This window comes from Nothoprocta perdicaria, unplaced genomic scaffold, assembly GCF_003342845.1.
Source record: "Nothoprocta perdicaria isolate Ctin4 unplaced genomic scaffold, notPer1 scaffold_168, whole genome shotgun sequence".
NCBI lineage: Eukaryota > Metazoa > Chordata > Aves > Tinamiformes > Tinamidae > Nothoprocta > Nothoprocta perdicaria.
Window position 1 is genome coordinate 1070500 of NW_020454849.1, and position 7909 is coordinate 1078408.

A 7909-nucleotide genomic window follows, 5' to 3' on the forward strand; every position below is an offset into this window, starting at 1 on the left:
CATGTTCCCCCCTGCTCCCATCTTCTCCTACCTGCTCCCTGTTGTGCAGAGTCTGGAGGGCCACCTCAGACTGCAGCAGGTCTCTGTCCCTTTCCCTTTAACAAGCATTTAGTGGKTAGGGTTTAGGACTCTAAATCTAGAGTTCCCTGATCCCAGGTGAGCACTTTAAGACCAGCCTATCCAGGCTATGAGTGTATCTCTCTCCATTGATTAATTAATATTTCAATGCTACTGTAAAATGGAGGTTCAAATGGGAAGGAAAAAAAAAAAAGATAAAGCAAGTTAATCTATAGTTCCAAAGAGTTTACTGATGATRTCACTACTCTTCATTCTGGTAAGTGTGGACTTACCTCTGTGGTGGAACTTAAAAAGAGATCCCCTATCTCCCAGCTAGCTGCCCTGGCCTGTGGCTAACAGGGGGCCCATTTCCACACACCTTTCCCCCCCACCAAAAAAAAAATCACTTTCTAAGGCCAGCAAGGAGGAATCCAGCCCGGCAGAGAAGCTCCAAGGATAGACCTTACGTGTAGCCCCACAGCAAGTGGGGCAGCAGCAGGACGGTGCCTCACGGGGCCGTGGGCACGAGCTGGACCTCGCAGCAGCCCAGCAGGGCTGGGCTTGAGCAGGTGCTTGTGCATCTACTCTGTTGCAAAGACGTCAGCGCTGGGATGTGTARGCAGCTGCTGGGCCGTGCTTTTCAGAGCTCGGAGCAGTCTAAATACTTCACTGCAGGCAGCTTTCTAACCCCTTAGTCATTCAGTTTAGGATGTCCTGAATAGTGGTGTATTAAACCAAGTGATGCAAAATATCTCTCCATTGACTATTGCAGTAGGAGTCTGTTTAATCTGTGGCCAGACCAAGTTTTTATATGCATAATACATACAAGCTGGGCACTGATAGTGCTCTGTGCTGCCTGGCACCCCAATACCTGTAGCTTTGTGGTTGCCCCATGTTGTAGTGAGCCAGTTTCAGGATATCACAGACGGATCCACAGAGAAGGATGCTCGATGGATGCTTCTGCCCAAAGTAGGGGTACAGCTGCTTGCAAGGCTTGTCTTCATGAGGACACCTTGGGTTCTGACTGAGCGTCCACATGCAGTGGCCCACAGGAAATGACTCACTCAAGATATGTGTGGGAAACAAGGACACTGCTGCGCTAGAAGCTGTTCTGAGGCAAAGAAGGAAGATTTTTTTTCCCCTTTTTTTTTCCTTTTTTCCCCTCCCGCCATGAGCTGGACCGTGTTTGTAGCATCTACAGAGCAGTGACAGTAAGACACAGACTGTAGTTCAGGGCCATATCTTCTCCGATTACAGAGATGACAGAGATTTCTTTGGATGCTTTAGGCTCCAGCAGCCGCAGGGGTGCAGGAGGTTCTTGGGGACAAAGGAAGATGAAGGCCTGTCAYGTTCTCCTAATGGATCCGTGCAGAGCTGGTGTGAACCAGCCGTGGGAAGCCATGGGATCGCTCGGCCTTGCCCTCACCTCAGCAAACACCGTCTGGTCTCCCAAGGAGTTCCGCTCTGGCCCGATCCGCCAGTGAAGCTCAGTGTGTTTATGACAGGGTGTGCGCTAGGGCTGGAGCAAAGAGAGCGGCCCAGGTGGGAGACTGTCAGCCCCGTCTTCCACTTGTCCACACATCTCCTGCCGCGCACACATGCGCTCGCCACGGGGTAAAAAACCTCTGCCCAGAACTTTTCTGCCGGTTGGTTCTCTGAATTACATCATCTTCGATAAGCCACTGACCTGCAGCTCCAAGCTCAGTCATCCACATGGAGGCAGCGTTTTTTAGTGGGAAAACAAACGGTGCATCAGAATAGTGGCTGCTACCTGTATTGTTTACAATTCTACTGTTGCCGCTTTTCTTTTGTTYTCTCAAACCCTTGCTGCACCAGATCACAGCATGGAAAATCTGCCGTGCCTCAGAGCAGGATGAAACTAAATAGTTGACCCTCTAGTAATAAGAAAATGGGAAGTCACCTGCTTTGGGTTATACAGAGCAGCTTGGATACAGAGTTTAAACTCACAGAGAAAGAAGAAATTCTCCATTTGAGGGAGAGGAGAAGGAGCTGGATGAAAAGRTCCCCTGAAGCAGGAGAACAGAGACCAAAAGGCAGTGGCATGAGCGTCCATACGGGATGTAAAATAAGCTGACATTACAGAGGCTGGAGTCCAGAGAGGATCTCCAAAGAGCCACAGTCATGTGTACATCAGCACTCAGGGATTGCCCAGATCCGTCCTGGGGGGCATCCAGGGTGTAGAAGGGCAGGTTTACTGACACACCTATCCCAATAACCTCTATAGCTACTTCCCTTTCTTTTTCTTTTTTGCTTCTTCACACTGCCCTGGATATATTTTGAAATAAAATCACGTCTTTTTATCTCTTATCATCACATTCCTGCTGTACGTGCTGCATCAACAGTTCTCAATTACCGCTGGGCATTTCTTCTTCACTTGGTTAAAATCCAAGCTACGCCACAGGTTAAAACACAAGAACTTTGCTGCCAGCAAGTGCAACTGTATTTAATGTTGCGCTTCTGTCCAGCATTAGTGATACTGATCCAGGGAGCAGAGAGGGGAACCTCGCGGAGCTCGGGCGCCTGGCTTGCACGTGGCACGGGAGTCAGCAGCGCCTGGTGGCGGCAGCCCCGTCCGGGCCGCGGCCTCGCGCTGCTGCCGGTGCCGCGTGCGGGTSGCGGGGTGGCTCCAGGCCTGCCCTGTGCGCCGAGCACAGGCGCCTCTCGCGCTGCAGGCGGGCAGCAAATACCCGCGCTTGCAAGTGCTGCTTGCGCTGCTGTCGGCAGCGGCCGTCTCGGAGCGGCCGCGCCGCGCTGCCCGGCGCGCCGCGGCCCCGCAGCCAGGCAGGCACGCGGGGGATCCCTGCCGTGGACAGGGCTCCCTCCCGCGCGTCTCTCTGCCCGTGGGAAGCCCGGGATGTTAACGCGTTCTTGCAGTGCAGGTTGTGTCTGGCCGCTTTTCCGTGCGCCTCCGAGGGGCTGTGAGAGCCTCCCAAAGGCCCAGGCCATGGAGCCGCTCTCTGCGGCCGCGCTTGCCACGTGGCCWTGGCACCTACGCAGCATTCCAGTGCTGTTCCCTGTGTTCCCGGCACTGTCCCCACCTCTGGGGCTCCCTGCTGCACGTGGCACCCCGTGCTCCTCCGCAGCTCTTGTGGAAACCACTGAGAAATGRCTGGTTTCTCTAGGGATATATGGAGTCAGACACCAGACACCTGCTTTTAGGGGCCCAGCTGGATGCACAGTGATGTCCTGGTGCAGACATGGAGTCCCATGTGCTGCAATCCTGGCTCTGCAGCCTGGGTGCCGACCCTAGCAGAGTTAGGCTCTCCTCGATCCTGGCTCTCCAGCCTGGKTGCYGGCCCCAGTASAGTYAGGYGCTCCTTGATCCTGGCTCTCCAGCCTGGGTGCCATGCCCAGCAGAGTTAGGCGCTCCTTGCCATGGGGCCGTGTGTCGAAGGTGCTTGTGCACGTGGGGCTCACAGCACATGGGGCTGCAGCTCCCRCCGAGCTCTTCCYGGCTCCGGCACAGCTCCGTCRTCGCACCCTGGCACCTGAGCGCAYGGGGAGCTTCCACCTTGTGCCCTAYTCCACAGTGTTGAGAAGAACCGGAGTTCTTACGTTCCAGCTCTTCCAAGTTGGAAAAACTCCTAGCATAGCTTTGATATTGCATGGTGGACTATAAATAGCTGTCAAATAGCTGTCATTTATATTGGGAAAGGGAAGTGAGGTGTCAAAATGCACTGGTGCTGGTGTCTGTGACTGAAAGCCTTCATGGAGGGATGAAGTTTTCACTTCCTTCCAAGGCCTGTAATTGAGAGGCAGTTGGGTCCGTGGCTTCATGCAAGGTCACTGCACCCCGCGGAGGTGACCTGGAAGGGTCTGTGCTGCTGTAGCGAGGAGAGTTCACCCTGACACWCTGTTCTAAACAGTGAGGCTGCCAGAGCCCTGGCACAGGCTGCCCAGGGAGGCTGTGGAGTCTCCTTCTCTGGAGATCTTCCCAACCCGCCTGGATGCCGCCCTGTGCCCCGTGCTCTGGGTGTCCCTGCTGGAGCAGGGGGTTGCACTAGATGATTTCTAGAGGTCCCTTCCAACCTCAACCACTCTGTGATTCAGTGAATCCTTGGCACAGCCGTGAGGAGGCGCGTTGGGGTTGCGGTCCATTAGCAGCGCACGTCGGTGGGGCGCTGGGCAGCGAGGTGGTCTCAGGCCGCAGACCCGGCCCAGCCTAGCCCGGGTTCCTGGAGCGCGGGCCCGGCCCTGCTGTGGCTGCACTGAGGCCGCCCGTTTCCTCCCGCAGGCGAGCGGCCCTTCCCCTGCACGTGGCCCGACTGCCTTAAGAAGTTCTCGCGCTCGGACGAGCTCACGCGCCACTACCGGACGCACACGGGCGAGAAGCAGTTCCGCTGCCCGCTCTGCGAGAAGCGCTTCATGCGGAGCGACCACCTCACCAAGCACGCGCGCCGCCACACCGAGTTCCACCCCAGCATGATCAAGAGGTCCAAGAGGAGCGGCCCGAGCGCCGCCTCGTGAGGCGGTGCGCGGAGGAGCGCGTCGCGTCCAGCGCCGTGGTGCTGCTTGMGTTAGAGCCTGTCCACTGAGACCGCCTGCCCCCTCACGCGTCCTCCTTCGCTCCGTAGCACGTCCTGGAAGTGGATGTTACTTCTGTCTCGGAATGACCCTCCGTTTAAGAAAGACTAACGCCGCATCTGTTGTTAGTAATAGCATCCGATGGACATATAACTAAATAAGGTGGATTTATACACAACAAGGCCCATGAAAGTACGCGAGTCTTTTAAATTTTTCTTTCTATTAACTATACTTTTGAATATAAGCTGCACTTTTTTTTTCCCCCCCCAGTAAAAGCGTGTATAATTCAAGCAAATAGTTAAACCCAAGCCAAGAGCAGCTCGGTGCTTTTCTGATGGTATGTGTATTTAGCTCCCTTTCCAGTTACCTGGAAGARACACGAGTCAGCCTGCATAACGTGGCAGGGCTGAGGGCAGAAACATTAGTCTCTCACTTGGTCCTATACTTTAATTTGACAATAAATACCGTACTGTACTATAGAAATGCCACTAACAGTGCTTTATTCTGCTGTATTTCGTTTGAGTGGATGCATAACAGCAGCTACCATCTTTATAAACTGCTGCTTTTTTAAAGGTTTTTTCTCTTCATACACTTGCCTTAAAGATTTATTCTCTTCATACACTTGCCTGACTCCCGCAGAATCCAATGGGAGTTGTGTGTGCTTATGGAGAGAGTAGACCTTTCCGTAAGAGCACTCTGCTAATGGAAACAGCTGGAATCACTGCAAAGAGCGCTTTGAAAGGGCTCCTGTATATCTCTTTAGAGCTGTTCCTGCAGAGTATGGGGGGAAACCGTGACCTAGCTCGGAATACAACGCGGAAGGAGTGTCATGATATTCCTTATGACATCAGCTTCCCGTGGGACTTTGCACCTGTGTCACGCGTGACACGTCAAATACTGATAAAGGCAATATTGCATTTACTTTAAAGTTACGTTCTGCTCTTTTAAGAGGAGCGGAAACATCACTGAAGAAGAACTTTAAATCATTGTCGTTATCTGGTGTTTCATCTTTGTTTGTGTTTAAAGCATGAACTGTAAGGGGTTATCGGTGACTTTTCCCTCCCCAGCTATTTATAGGGGGAGAATTGTGTTTACACATTTTTCTTTCCAGAGACATTCTTCTTTTTTTCTGTTCTGTTTTTACTGCTTCCTCAAGAAGAGGAAGGGAGGGTGCAGCCCTGCATAGAGACTTAGGGCCAAATTCATCTCGGGAGTAATCGCCCTGAAATATGAAGTGTTTCCACTACAGATGAATTTAGGTCATCTTGTAAAATTTTGTACATAAAAATCTTGTTAGTACACCTGCAATTACAGTATCTATTGTTTTTCCTGATATAAAGCTTGCTTCCTAGGAAAACAAAACAAAATCAACTCAGAGAGTAGAGTATTTTCTTCTACAGTTATATATGGCTTTCAGCATTAGAAATCAGTTTGCATATAGTGTTTTTACCTGTGTAGTTCATGATAAATTCCGTCTATGTGAAGAGAACTGCTTTTAAGGCATTAGGGATACTGAGCAGTCTGTGGAGTAAAAAGGGATGTGTTTTCTTCAGTGAAGACATCAGGAAACCAAGCACACTTTCTACCTCCGTTTCAGCTTTTTGAAACATTTGTTTTAGAAACCAAACGTTTTCATTTCTGGTGTCCAGGCGGGGCGGCGGGGACGGACGTTCTTCCCGGTGCGAGTCGGCAGCCGCCGCCGCGTCCCGGCCGCGCCGGGAGCCCTGGGAGCAACGTGCCCGGCTCCGCAGGGCGCCCGCCCGCCCGCTGCATCCCGCGGGATCCGCAGGGCCCGTCCCAGCTGCATGCCGGGGCAGCGGGGCGGCCGCCCGGCCTGCCACCACGGAGAAGCTCCCCGTGCACCCGCCGGGAAAGGCCGCCCAGCGGCCGGGCTACCAGCTCYGCGCCCGTGTGGGCGCCCGGCCGCAGCGCTCCTGTGTGGAGCGCGGGGGGTAGAACGCACATTAACAAAACACGTCRCCATTGCTTCGTAGTTCTGCGAGAATTAATATATGGGGATACTCGGGTCCTTGCGACGGCGGGCCGTGTGAGCTCGTGTCGCTGCGGCTGCTGCCAGGACCCTGTTTTTGAAAAAAAAAAACTCCTGGAGAGTAACTGATTTGCTCTAGCGTAAGCTGTATTTCAGCGTGATTCATTAACCACTAACACAATACATGGGGAAGGATCAGGTTGGGAGATGGTCATTTACCCTTGTGTTCATTTGGGTTTCTGATTTTTTGGTTTTTGTTTTTCTTTTAGAAAGGGCAAACAGCAGCTCTAACACATGAAATAAATAAACTCCAGGTTACCACTTTGCATCTTGAAGTTAAGTTTAGAGAGAGTGTTGCAGTTGTGGGGGAAGAAAGGAAAACCAGGTTCTCTAGTAACATATGTACTTGTTGTACTACTTTGGAAATACTTAATAGTACTGTTAGGACAGTTAATAGGAGCAGTTAGGACAGCTTAATAGGAGCTGTTAGGACAGCTCCTCTCCTTGTTTAAGAAAGCCCATTACTATAGAGAAGCCACGGCTTTAAGGTATAGCTGTACAACATACATCTTTCTGAACAATTTTTCATTATTACCTGTATTACAGATCTGTTTTCAGTTTGCAGATGGACTTGGCCCAGCGTACACCAGACTGGACATGTACTTCAAAATGCTGTTTTACAGACTAGCGATCTGTGACTGTAAAATACCAACTTTCCGACAGTCTAATCAGTTTTATTTTTGTACAGTATTCGTATCCTTTATAAGTTATTTTGCTGTCCTGTTTTGTAAATCACATGAAATTGTAAAAAAAAGAAAAGAAAAAAAAAAAAGAAAGTAGGCATAGATGTTTTTGTATATATGTATATATATATTGTCCAAATAAAAAAAAACAAGCAAAAAAAGGAATCAAAAAAGCAGCTGTCATTTTGAATGCTTGGAATCAGGGACTGGCCGCGACACCAGGTCTGGATGGTTACAGAGGTGCCGCTGTGCGCGAGGTGACCCCTGCGCTGGGTGCAGTAGGAGCCAGTGTGGGAGACCCGGGTGCCGTTGGATTGGCGTGCTGTGTTCCGCTTTTCCCAGGCATCCTCCCCGGTCCTGCTGGGAATGCAGGGGACAAGGAAGCACATGGGGAGTGTCACTCCAGGCACGCGCTGTGCCCTGGGTTCACGCACTGCCCTCTGGGTTCATGCACTTCCCCTCGGGTCCTCCAGCATGGAGCCCTGGAATCACATTCCTGCCTTGCATCCTGGGAATCCCAACCCTCTGGACCCCTTGCACCCTCGGGAATCCTGACCTATGGGATGCACCCCAG

At 51.8% G+C, this 7909-nt stretch overlaps 1 long non-coding RNA gene across 1 annotated transcript in view; it reads left to right on the plus strand.

The window, feature by feature from the left end:
- The window catches only part of LOC112944399, a 10231-nt gene extending 4086 nt beyond the window's left edge, over window positions 1–6145 (plus strand). Inside the window, exon 2 of the long non-coding RNA XR_003248762.1 lies at window positions 4313–6145. This is a non-coding gene — a long non-coding RNA (uncharacterized LOC112944399). The remainder of the gene's footprint in view (window positions 1–4312) is intronic.
- The last annotated feature ends 1764 nt before the right edge of the window (window positions 6146–7909 follow it).